This window comes from Chelonia mydas, chromosome 2 (genome assembly GCF_015237465.2).
Source record: "Chelonia mydas isolate rCheMyd1 chromosome 2, rCheMyd1.pri.v2, whole genome shotgun sequence".
Classification (NCBI taxonomy): domain Eukaryota; kingdom Metazoa; phylum Chordata; order Testudines; family Cheloniidae; genus Chelonia; species Chelonia mydas.
Window position 1 is genome coordinate 119,861,393 of NC_057850.1, and position 13,163 is coordinate 119,874,555.

The 13,163-nt window shown below is 47.3% G+C and overlaps 1 protein-coding gene across 3 annotated transcripts in view; it reads left to right on the forward strand.

Annotated features, from left to right (window-relative positions):
- The first annotated feature begins 639 nt into the window (after positions 1-639).
- Positions 640-13,163, forward strand: part of RNF152 (ring finger protein 152) — a 70,727-nt gene continuing 58,203 nt past the window's right edge. The window contains exons 1-2 of one of the 3 annotated variants that reach the window (XR_006288739.1): positions 640-999; positions 2,116-2,239. The gene's annotated coding sequence lies outside the window, so the exon portion shown is untranslated. Of the gene's footprint in view, positions 1,000-1,293; positions 1,552-2,072; positions 2,240-13,163 lie in introns of those variants that run through there. The other 2 variants (XM_037893289.2, XR_006288740.1) reach the window with 2 other exon arrangements.

Sequence of the window (13,163 nt, forward strand, 5' to 3'; positions counted from 1 at the left end):
TCTTAACCCCTCTGTTTCTCGTCTGCACAGTGGGGACCAGGATTCCCTTTGTATGACTCTTCCCCCCAGGCTTTTAGGCAGGGGGTTGTTTGAGAGCAGCAGTGCTGAAGGGTACTGTACTTTTACCGTAGCCTGGGTAAGTTCTCCCTGGCCTGCAAAGCGCTTTGGAGAGAGGAGACAGAAGTACCAGCCCGGGCTCCCCACCCCACATACCCCGTTGCCCAGGCCGGGGCTCCCTCGCTGCTGCTGCTCCGTCCCCCCCCCCCCCCCCACATACACACAGCAGGAAAACACAACCTGCAGCGGCAACTGGCCAAACAAGCCCGCCTGAGGCTGCTGGTACCTTTTGGATCTTAAGACACACTTGCCTGCCAGGGAAAATAAAAGCCTGTCTTAGGAGATGGGTGATTTGCTTTTGATTGCTCCTCAGCACGCTAGGATTTTATTATGGCATCGCCCGGCAGGAATGGCTCACAGGGCGATCATTATAATTTCTCGCCCGTGGGGCTGCCACACCTGACCGCTCCCCCGCCACCCCTGGCGGGGGGAGGGGGGGGGGATCGCTGCTGCCAACCACAGGCTGCCGGGGCAGGGCAGGGGGGGAAAGAAGGGGGCGGGCCCTAGGGGCGGAGTCTCCTCGGCCCCCGCCGTGCCCGCCTCTGGTGGGGTAAGGCCGGGAGGGCTCCCGCTGCGGGTTGGTGCCCGCTGTGAGACTGAGGAGGGAGCGGGAAGGGGGGCTCGCTCCCTGTGTGGGGAGGAGGCTGCGATCGGGCGTGCGAGCCCAAGTGTGTTTCAAAAGCAAAGAGCCGCTCCCCTGCCCTTCCCTCCCCAGCCTGGTGAGCGCTGCTCCCGGCCGTCTGCGAGTCCAGCGCGCCGCCAGCAGGGTGCCCGGGGCTGGCCCGGCAGCGCGGGGCACCGCCAGAGGCGCGGGCAGGGGCGCAGAGGGGGCAGACGCGGCTTCTGTCGCCGGGCGAGCAGCCCGAAATAAAACAAAAGCAGGTCAGTGTGCTTCTTGCACCCCCGTCTTCTTCCTGCCGGTGTGTGCGAGGGAGCCTTCCCCAGCAGCCGCCGGCCAGTGGTTTCCGAGGGGACCCCCCGTGACTCACGGGCAGGGCAGGTTCTGGTTTTCGGCTGCAGCGTGTGTGTGTGTGTGTGTGTGTGTGTGTGTTGGCAAGCGGAGTTGCAGAGGAGGGTGCGGGGAATCTCTCGCCCCGCTCAGCAGCGGGCGGAACGAGGTCGGGCTGCTGGTGTGTCGGGGTATGGGGGTGATGGGGCGGGGGAGTGCCGGCTCTGGCGTGGGGTGACAGCCATCTGGCTGAGTCGGTGGTGTCCTCAGATGCCTCCTTGAGCCCTGGCTGAAGCCAGCCCCTCCGCCCACCACCTTCCCCCTTGTCTCTAGCGGCACGGGGGGCTGCATTTCCTTCCTGCCCCCCGGGCCTTGCCTAAAGAAATAGTTTCTTCGCCGAGGGGTTGCTATCTCCAGCCAGCTGGGCTTTCTATCTCCAGCCCTTTCTCCCGAGGAGGGGCCTCCAGGAGGAGAAGAGACAGAGGGTTAGGGCTTCTCATCTGGCCGATTCTGCTTGGCAGGGGTGAAATGATCGCTGGAAGGGCAAGGCAAGGAGCCGGAGCTTAGGGGGGAGACAAGCCCTGCAATTTGGGGGGAGGGGGTAGGCTTTGCATGTTTCCTGCGTTCGGGAAGGGTGAGGCTTTAAAAAGGGGCTTAGCCTGTTAAAAGAGGGGAGGGACAGTGGTAGGGATGGTAAAGCGATGTCTGAAATGCCAGCTGATCCGTTGGTGTGTGCGTGCATGTGTTATCTGTGTAACTGTCTCCTATACCCAACAACTCCCACATGTAATAGCCACAGGGTGTTTGTTTCCCTTTTCGGCACTGAGGGAGTTGCTAAAGGGGAGGCTGCTTTCAAAAAAGGGGAACTTGGAGACAGGGAATCGATTTTTTTTTTCATTTATTTTTATTTCTAGTCTGAATGAATCTGGAAGCATGTCACACCCCGCCTCCTTGCACCCCTGAAACATAGTTCTAGATCCAGGCTAAAAGGATGCTTTGATTTCAGAATTTGCTGCTGTCTAACCCTTGCTGCGTGTAATTCACTGCAGGCAGAACAAAGCTCTGTCACAACTGTGCTTCCTGGTTGTCGCCTCCTGCCTGCAAACCATTGAACATTTTCCACTTGATATCATCCTGCAGAAAGGGAGAAAGGAGACGCAATGAGAGATTCAGGTAATACACCAAAAATACGCTCGCTATCGGTAACTGTCAATGCTCATGTCTGTGGAGTAGTGCAATGCGTGGAGATTGTATTGAACTCTGTCTGGGTGATGTCTGTGGTTGCATCAACGTTGTTTAAGTGAGGTTTGCTGAGCAAAAAATCCAGATGACTTTAGAGACTGATCTCTTTTTTCCTTTATTTTTCTCATAATGCCAGTTAGGGGAGAAAATATTCAGTAACTCAAACCCATCATTCCTATTAAAACGTTTTGATGGGTTTCAAGCATTATTTTGTAACGGACAATAATAAAAGAATAAATGGTTAAATATGTTAATGGTGACAGAATTTGGCTTTGTTCTTGTCGAATTAGAAATTGCCTCTTTGGAAAGGCAGCATTGCCAAAAATATGATCTACAAATGTTACCAAAGACTAGCACCAAAGTGCTTTGTTTCAGCTATGCTATTTGTTGGCATGACTTTTCTTGGAAGTAATTCACTATTTGCCTTTTAAAAAATTAAATTGTGGTTTTGCTTAAAACACAGCGAAAGATTTGTATGCAATAAGTTGTTCTTGGGGGAGCTATTAGTTGTGTGTGTGGCAAAAGAAAGAGAACAAAGAAAGCAGGCTTTTGATAAGACCCCTTAATTCAACTATAAAATGCTGAAATTCATCATCAGCTCCTTGTTCTCTCAGTAAATCTCTTCTTCTCCCTTTCAGAAATACGGTCCATGTTCTGTTTTGCTCCTCTTCAAACAAGCACAGTAATTCTGTTCTGACTGACATTTGCTCAAGTGTTGGGGTTGTCTGAAAGCCATTTAAAAATATTTGTAACCTTCAGACTCAATATATGCACAGGTCTTTCTGTCAACCTGTATGTCCAGGTTGAGGTCATAGGCCTTTCTGAAGTGCCTGTTGAGACTGAAATAATATATAACTCATGGGACAATGACAACATTTTTTTCCCTCTCCTGCTCTTGAAAATGCTGTCCTTAGCATTGTAATTATGGTTTTGCTAACTTGAATGAGAAGGTAAATATAAAAGGAACCACTGTTGAGGACTGCAGAGTTATAACCGTTTTGTATTGTTGCCATTCACAACATTGTCAGGGCATAGATCTGTGGAAAATGCCCTCCGCCCCACACACACATACCTTCATTTACAATAAAAGTAAAGAACTCAATGAAGAGTTCAGTGCTTCACCTGTAACATCCATCAGTTTTTAAAGGTGACACTTGGTACAGCTGGCAAGAAAAATGGGGGCCGTTATTTTGTACGGGAAAAGTTGTTTCAGCCACACCAGACAAAAGTATGGTTTGCACATCAAATAGTTTCCCTGGAAGCATCAGCCAGTGCTTTGGAATGTCCAGATTAGGTATCCTGATGCCATGAAGGATAATAAATATTATTTCAATCTGTGCATTGTGTGTGTAAATTATATGGATCATGTAATAACATAGAACAGGCTGCTCATCATAAGAGAATCCAAGGCTTAGCCAGCTGAGTCTGGAGCTGGGAGGCATGGACTTCGGTGTTCTAATTCTGGCTCTGACACTGATTCACTTGTGTGTTCAACATTGCTAGCTTCTCTGCATCTCAGTTCCCCCAGGCCTGCTCCTGGAAGTGCTCTTCATGTAGGACTGCTACTGGTAATTCTGCATGGCGTTTCAGCAGGGTCTTTCATAAGTCCCAATCTACTAGACATTTAAGCACATTTAAGACTTTACCCAGGTGAATAGTCCCACTGAAGGTAGGGAGATACAAAATTGTGTAAAATTGATCTTGTGCTCATGTATTTTCAGGGTCAAGACCACAGACTGCAAGTCTTTGGGCATGGGCTGTATCTATTTCTATACTAGTACAGTGCTTAGCAGAATAGGGCCTTGATACTGATTAGGGTTTCTGGCACTATTGTAATATAAACATTAAATAGTAATAGAGAATGCTTTCAGGACCGGGCCCTCCATCTGTGACACCGGGATAACTGACACTTATTTAAAACAAGCAAACAAAACCATTTATTTAGCAGCCAACTTGAGTAAGGGTTGCAGAGTAGGGCCCTTTGATTTTGCTTTTGGCAGAACATGAGGAGTATTTTCAAAAACATGGGATCCCAGCACAACTCAAATTCTGTACTGTTTTTAAGATTCTACCTCTAGCTGCTGCTATCGTGTGGGTTGCAGACTAGATCTGAGCCTGGACCTTTCCCCCTCCACAGTATATAGATCCTCTACAGAAATTCCACAGCTGTTTTTGAGCCTATCAAGAGTTGCCTGCCTTCTTTGCTGATGCCATTTTCTATACAAATCGCTGTTCTGCTGCTCAGCTCTGTGAGGAGGGGAGTGGAAGCCTTTGAAACGGATGTGACTGTGTTGCACAATCTTCTGTCAAAGAAAACAGCATTAAAAACCTTCTCAGCTTTCATCTTCTTAAGTTGATTATCCAGGATCTAACATTTTAAACAGGTGATTTAAAAAAAAAAAATGCTTGTGACTCTGATTGCCAGCCATGGTTTCCAAGGCACCCACTCACTGCACCAGAACTGAGAGCAAGCACTGAGAGTTCTATGGGGTGAAAACTCCATCAGTGGGTTAGGTATGCAGGTTGGGGGTCAGATCTAAACAATACCAAAAGAGCCGTAGAAGATATAGATCCGAGGAAGGTTCCACACCGAGGGCATGGCTACACTTGCAGATGTAGAGTGCTGTGAGTTAAACCTGCCTTCGTAGAGTGCAGCAGGGAAAGCACTGCAGTCTGTCCACACTGACAGCTGACAGCGCACTGGCGTGGCCACATTTGCAGCACTTGCAGTGGCATTGGGAGCGGTGCATTGTGGGCAGCTATCCCACACAGCACCTCTTCCCATTCTGGCGCTGTGGCTTGTGGGAAGGGGGCGGGGAGTGCAGGGCATTCTGGGTCCTGTCCCAACGCCCCGTGATGCATCGATTCGCATCCCAGCATTCCCTTTGCTTCCATCCACATTTGGCGCCATCTTTCAACAGTCTTTGTACTGCGCGGTCTGTCTTCCCTTTCAGTCTGTGGGAATGGAGCCCGAAGTGCTGAGGAGTATGCTGACGAGTCTCGCCAGTGCGTCACTTTTGGCAGTTGAGTTATTCCTTAAGATCCAAAGTGACAGTGAGGGCTCCGACGATGATATCGACTCGAGTAATGCAAACGACTCAAGTTTGCTTGTGGCATGCACGGACATGCTCACCATTGTGGAACGCTGTTTTTGGGCTCAGGAAACAAGCACTGAGTGGTGGGATCACATCGTCATGCAAATCTGGGATGATGAGCAGTGGCTGCAGAACTTTCGGATGAGAAAAGCCACTTTCATGGGACTGTGTGATGAGCTCGTCCCCCCCCTGCGGCGCAAGGACACGAGATTGAGAGCTGCCCTGATGGTGGAGGAGTGGGTGGCTATTGCAATCTGGAAGCTGGCAACTCCAGACAGCTACCGATTGGTCGCTAACCAGTTTGGAGTGGGGAAGTTGACCGTTGGAATTGTGTTGATGCAAGTTTGCAGGGCCATTAATCGCATCCTGCTCAGAAGAACCATGACTCCGGGTAATGTGCATGACATTATGGCTGGCTTTGCACAAATGGGTTTCCCTAACTGCGGAGGGGCGATAGATGGGACGCATATTCCAATTCTGGCACCAGCCCACCTAGCCTCCGAGTACGTTAATTGGAAGGGCTATTTCTCTATGGTTCTTCAGGCACTTGTGGATCACCATGGACGTTTCATTGACCTTAACGCAGGCTGGCCCAGAAAGGTGCATGACACACGCATCTTTCGGAACACTGGCCTGTTCAGGAAGCTGCAAGCTGGGACTTTTTTCCCAGACCAGAAGATCACGGTAGGGGAAGTTGAAATGCCCATTGTGATCCTTGGATGTTGTGGCTCATGAAACTCTACACAGGGAGCCTTGACAGCAGCAAGGAGCAGTTCAACAACAGGGTGAGCTGGTGCAGAATGACTGTGGAGTGTGCTTTTGGCCGTTTAAAGGGTCGCTGGTGCTCTCTGCATGGGAAGTTGGACCTGGCCGATAACAGCATCCCCGCAATTATATCCGCGTGCTGTACCCTCCATAACATTTGTGAAGGGAAAGGTGAAATATTCACTCAGGCATGGAACTCGGAGGTTCAACACCTGGAGTCTGAATTTGAACAGCCAGAGAGCAGGGCTATTAGAGGGGCCCAGTGCAGGGCTGCAAGGATTAGGGATGCCTTGAGGGAGCAATTTGAGTCTGAAAGCCAACAGTAATGTCTGGTGTGGTGCCCTGCACGGGAGTGAAGTGTGGTAGGAATCTGTGTTTGCTATGTATGATATACTGACTTGCAGTGCCTGTTGCTTTCCTGGGCTAAGGTTTCTTTTACGTTATGCAATAATAAAGAATGTTTTCAAAGCCAAAAAAATCAATTTATTGAAAAAAAACACAACACAACTGCTTGGGAAACACAAAGGACAAGGGGGTGGGTGGGGTGGAGAACGGTACAGTCACAGATTTGCGTATGTCCTGTCTGGAGTGCTGTGCAATGTGTGCAGCACTTCAGGATGGCTATACTGCATGGTGATGGGGGTTGAGTGCAGTGGATAAGGGTCGTAGTTTTCAGGGCTGTGTGGTGAAGCTACAGGTGTTGGAGGCAGCTGGTGGCGGTAAGAACCCAGATGTTGGGGAAAGTGGTTTGGAGGTGGCATGGTGGCACAAGGGAAAGAGTTTTGGGACAAGGGCTGCGGGGCGGCCGGCACAGTAGTGCTCCACCTGCATGGCTATGAGCGCCTGGATCAAGTCCGCTTGGTGCTTCATGATGCTTATCAGCTGCTCTGTGCTTTGGTGCTGGCGATCCGCATTCTGCTGGCGGACCCTCCTTTCACTGTCCCGCCACTCCTGCACTTTTTGATTTTCATTAAGGGAGTGCTGCATCACTTCATGCAGCATGCCCTCTTTGCTTCTACATGGTCTCTTCCCGATTCTTTGTAGCCTCTCGGCTGTTGATAACATGGACGGCTGAGATCTCAAGGTTGCATCTGTAAAGGCAAAATGCAACACTTAACAGAGGCAGCATTGTTCACACCAGACAGAGCAATGATTCCGCCATATTCAAAGGCAAGCACGGTCTACACAATAGTATAATTTGCCTGTTCCAAAGCGAGCGCACATAATGCACGGGAGCCCCAAAATGGTGAGTAAGCACAGGGTCAAGCGTGACTGATTGTTTTATGGCTGTACTGTCCTCTGGGTTTCTGTGCCTTGGGGAGAGCCAACAGCTGCAGGGGGCCCCTATACTGAACACTGTCCCCACATTTTCCACAGGAGTTCATCCTGGAAGATATCTCGCTGCTGAGGGTGACCAGGGAATCAAGGGAGGGTCTTCTACTGAAATGCGGCTTCTGCCCTGGCCCATATGCAGCTTCCGTGTGTGTAGCAATAGTCCCCTTGCCCCTCACGGCACAGTGGCGTGGACAAGTTAGCCTTACTGGGATGGGGACAACAGTGGCTCTCCTGAAAAATCTGCGCAAGTGCATTGCCCAAGTTCTGGCTGAGACCTTTGAAGAGATCACTGAGGCCAATTACTGTGATGTGAGAGAGCACATCAATACCCTATTCTGCATCTAGGCATGCATGCAGCCATAACCTCCTCGCCCCAAGAGCCCACACGGAATAACTTCCTTCCCAAAATAAAAGCCGCTTACTGGGCACCTCCTCTGGTGTTTGTCCTTCCCCAAGCACTGGCTCCCGCGACTGGCTACCTTCCTCCTGGCTTGAGAACAGCTCCTGGCTGCATGCATCAAGCGATTCTGGGGTGAGCACCCTCGCTCCCGCTTTGCTGCTGCTCCTTCTCCTCCTCCTCCTCCTGCCTTGTTGCACTGGCCTCTGAGGTGTCCATGGTGGTACTCGGCAGGGAGGTGGGGTCGCCCCAAGTATCACGTCCAGCTCTTTGTAGAAATGGCAGTGGCGGGGGCAGCACCAGAGCGGCTGTTTGCCTCGTGGGCTTTGCGGTAGGCATTCTGCAGCTCCTTCACTTTAACCCTGCACTGTAGTGCAACCCGGTTGTGGCCCCTTCCTAGCACGGCCCTTGATATCTGCCCAAAGATACTGTAATTCCTGTGGCTGGAGCACAGCTGGGACTGGACAGCTTCCTCCCCCGAAACACTGATGAGGTCCAGCTCCTCCCCATTGCTCCAGACTCGGGATCGCCTGGCGCGTGGAGGCCTGATCACCTGGAAAGATTCGCTAAGAGCCCTCCACGCCTGGCTGAGCAAACAGGAAGGGGATTTTCAAAATTCCCAGAGAATTTAAAGGGCGGGTTTGATGGTTGGTCACCTGAGGGAAGGGCAATAGAGTTCCAAGTGATGACCAGAGTGGCTAGAACAGGCACTGTGGGACACTTCTGGAGGCCGATCAGAGCGTACTAAGAGACCAGGGTGTCCAAACTGGTCCTGTGGTGCTCCAGCGGTGGCGCAGCAAACGTTATTCCACTCGCCGAGGTGGAGTACCATCAGTGCTGTAGCCACAGAGTCAGAGCGCTCTATGTGCCTTGCCAGTGTGGACGGGGAGTGAGCTAGGGCGCCCGGAGCTCCTTTATTGCACTGTAACTCGCAAGTGTAGCCAAGCCCTGAATGTTTTGTGAGGAATTGAGTCCTGTCTCACTAGAGTTTCTTTGAGTGAAGTTAACAGAGAGCAGGCATGGCATAGAACAGAAGTGGCTTCATAAAGCCTCCCTAGAGAACAGCAGGGGGAAAAAGGAAGAGAAAGTTTCTGGGATAAGATCAGCTCCCTGCCTAAAACTTCTGAGGAACTGACGATACAAAAATGTATTATAGAGACGCAATAGCAGCTTTCATAGTTAAAGCTGAGTAATAATACTTAGCTCCTGACCTGGCCTTTTTGCTCTTCAAAGTACTGTACAGATGTTAATGAATTTGTAATTTGTCCCTTCCTACTAGCTACCCCAGGGTCATTAAAATAGCCGAGAAGAAATCATAAGAGGTATAAAATTAATTTGAAAAGCATGTTATATGGTGAAGAGACCTTATCAGGGAAGAGACTGTTACAGAGATCGCTAACTGGAAGATAATTACAGGACATGGAATCTTCATCGGCCAATCTGATCCCCAAATTCTATCTAAATTATGGTTTAAATTGAGTTCAATTTCCTAACATTTTTGTGAAAGGTGGCAGGCAAACCATCTCAGTCCAGAACCGACTTTCCCAATTTAGGCCTTGGTATTTTGGATGCACAAGGAAAAGTGTTTGTGAAAAAGTGCATGTATAAGTTGGGGTTGGATTTGTGCAAGGGTGTTGGTGTGTGCCAATCCATGTGTGCATCAGGTGCTTTGGCCACATGGATGTTTTACAGATGTTGGCCTCTGATTTCAATGGCAATCTGGGATGTTCTGGGAAGATGGGATTAAGCTCCAAATGTTCTCTCAAAGTTGGAAATGTGGGAGAACATGGTTCCTCCCACCCACCCCCTTCTTCCCACAGCATTATCTTAGACCAAGTCTACACTAGAAACCTTTGCTGGTATGGCAATGTCAGGGTGGTGGTTTGTTTGTGTGTTTGTTTATTTTAGGGTGATGTTTATATATTGACAAAAGCCCTAGGGTAGACACAGTAATACTGCCATAAATGTGCTTTTGCTGGTATGGCTTACTTTGTTTGGGGGACTGGTATAAGATATACTGACAAAAGTACTTTTCCCCTGGGGTAAGCTGTGCCCACTGGGAGGGCTTGCCAATATAGTTATATTGGTAGATATGCTGGTAAACCTTTTCAAGTGTACACCTGGCGTTAGGCTAAGCTGAAAGTGAGGGATTCTTTCAGACCTAGGAGTAGGATGTAAGTGTGCTGGGACTCTGGAGGCAAACCTGGGGTGTATGTGGAACCCATGGGTTAGGGTGTATTATGATCCTCTGTCTGTACTCCAATTCACAGAAAATATGTTTGTTACAGCCCCAGCTACAGCTTTAAACTCAGACTTTGAGATTTGGATGTCTCTGGTTCAATCATCTGTGTCAAGATAGCAGCTGTCACATAAGTGGAGCTCATCTAGGATTCATACTGCTGAGAGCTCCTACTTATTTGATAGATGCCACCTTGACCCCAGGGATTGAACTGGGGTCCTCCACAGCTAGAGTATGAGTTTCTTCAGCTTGACCTAAAGAGTTAGGCTGTCAAGCTGGAAGCGACTCACATCTTCTGTGGATTGGGCACAGAGAGGGACACGTTGACCAGTGGGTCACACATGTATGCGTGTAGGGGATTTGGGAAGTGTATGGTACCCTGTGGGAGGTGGGAAAACTACTAGTTTATTTCACTTCTTTATTGTGTACTAATACCATGGATACTCTCATCTAGTGTATTTATATTATACATAGGAACACAGGAATTGCCACAGTGGACCAGACCAATGTTCTATGTAGTTATTTCCCTGACAGTGGCTCGTACCAGATGCATCAGAGGAAGGTGAAAGAAATCCTGAAGTAGGCAGGCATGGGATAACCTGCCCACAGGGAAAGCTCCTTCCTAACCCTAATCTATTAGAGACTGGCGTATGCCTTGAAATCAGATTTATTCTATCCCTTCCAAAACTCTTGCTGTTTTTAATTCTTTGTTATTGTAACTCGATGTTCTTGTTATCATTATAAATAAATGTAGCGCTATTAATACCATATTGCTCTGCACAGTACATTCTACACAAAGCTGTGTGAGTCTGATACCAAAACAGCAAACACTGCAGTGCTCTGATCAAGTTACTTCTCCACAATTGAACTTAAAAAATGACTAAATCATAAAACAATGGCAAGGTTCGAGTGCTTGGAACGTTCAACAGGATCCCACTGGCTGAAAGCAAGATGATGATTTATTCAGTAACCCCAGGAGCTGCAAGCTCTGCTCTCAGATGATGAGGCTGATGGGAATTAAGTTTACCTTGCTAGGGCAAAAGAGCTTGTATAGCGTGCAACAATTGCTGACTACACCTGTTAGATCAGTGGCTCTCAACCTTTCAGACCACTGTATTCCTTTCAGGAGTCTGATTTGTCTTGTGTACTGCAAGTTACACCTCACTTAAAAACTCCTTGCTTACAAAAATCAGACATAAAGATACAAAAGTGTCACAGCACACTGTTACTGAAACATTGCTTACTTTCTCATTTTTACCATATCATTATAAAATAAATTGACTGGAATCTAAATACTGTACTTACATTTCAGTGTATAGTATAGAGAACAGTATAAACAAGTCATTGTCTATATGAAATTTTAGTTTGTACTGACTTTGCTAGTGCTTTTTATGTAGCCTATTGTAAAACTAGGTAAATATCTAGAAGAGTTGTTATATTCCCTGGAAGACCTCTGCACACCCCCAGTGGTACATGTACCCCTGGTTGAGAACCACTGTATTAACTAATATTTTTACCTTATTATCTAAGTGATTTTTTTAAACATTATATTCTGAATAGTGACTGATAAATTTGATCCTTTAAAAAAAAAAAGTAATATACAGTGAATATTCCAGTAGATGCTGTGTCTTTTGCCAGCTCAGATCAGCTGCAAATAAAATGAGTTAGGCTGTTGCTGTTGCTTCTTTTCCCTTTTGAAGTCGTATGACCCAACTGCTGCAGCTCTGGAGGCCACATTGGCAGCTTGCCTGAAGTCCTCCGTCCACTGTTTAATTTACTTTTAAAAACCAGCATAACAAATTATTTTTATTCAGATAAATGTGCACACCCATTACATTTGCTTGTACTTGTATTTTCCATGTCATATGACTATAAATTGCTAGTTAAAGGGAATAATTATATTTAAACAAGTCTAAATATGGGAGGTAGCATGGCGCAGTGGGTTAAATATAGGGCTGCTCTGTGGGGCATTTGGATTCTACTCCCTACGAGGTCCCACTCTAATCTTGGGCAAGACACCTCAGATCTCTTTGTTTCAGTTTCCATCTCTGTAAAAGGCGGATAATGACACCTACCCCTGGTTGTAAAGTGATTTGAGATGCTCCTCTACAGGTGCTATAAAACTGCAAACTCTGATTTTAAAATCTGATTTTTGAATATCAATCTGCTATTACCGATTTAAATATAATTGATTTTTTAATCAATCTTGGCTTACTCATTAGAAAAACAATAGCATTTCTGTATATGAAAATAAAGTTAAAGAATAATTAAAATACCTCTTTCTGCATCCCAGTGGAAGAAAAAGAATGATACATACAGCATATGGTTGTGAATGACAATCACCCTGGAAGCACAGTGTTAGTTATTCCACACATTATTAATGATGAAATTGAGTTTGTAATTACATTATATTTAAATGTCAGGTTTCAGAGTTCAGAGTAACAGCCGTGTTAGTCTGTATTCGCAAAAGGAAAAGGAGGACTTGTGGCACCTTAGAGACTAACCAATTTATTTGAGCATAAGCTTTCGTGAGCTACAGCTCACTTCATCGGATGCATACTGTGGAAAGTGTAGAAGATCTTTTTATATACACACAAAGCATGAAAAAATACCTCCTCCCACCCCACTGTCCTGCTGGTAATAGTTTATCTAAAGTGATCACTCTCCTTACAATGTGTATGATAATCAAGTTGGGCCATTTCCAGCACAAATCCAGGTTTTCTTCCCCCCCCCCCCCCCAAACCAAGCAGCCGTGTTAGGCTGTATCCGCAAAAAGAAAAGGAGGACTTGTGGCACCTTAGAGACTAACCAATTTATTTGAGCATAAGATTCAGGTTACAAAGTCATGAACTCAGAAGTTAGGGAATGCCAGAATTAAGGTCTCTGTGCTATCTTAATTCAGCCGCTTTGTGCATTCTGACACCATCTTAAGTTACAAGGCAATTCATTTTTTTTATCACAGGACTCCTGCCTCATTCAGTGAATGGGTAGTTATTTAACATTTATTTTTATCCTCTACATTTA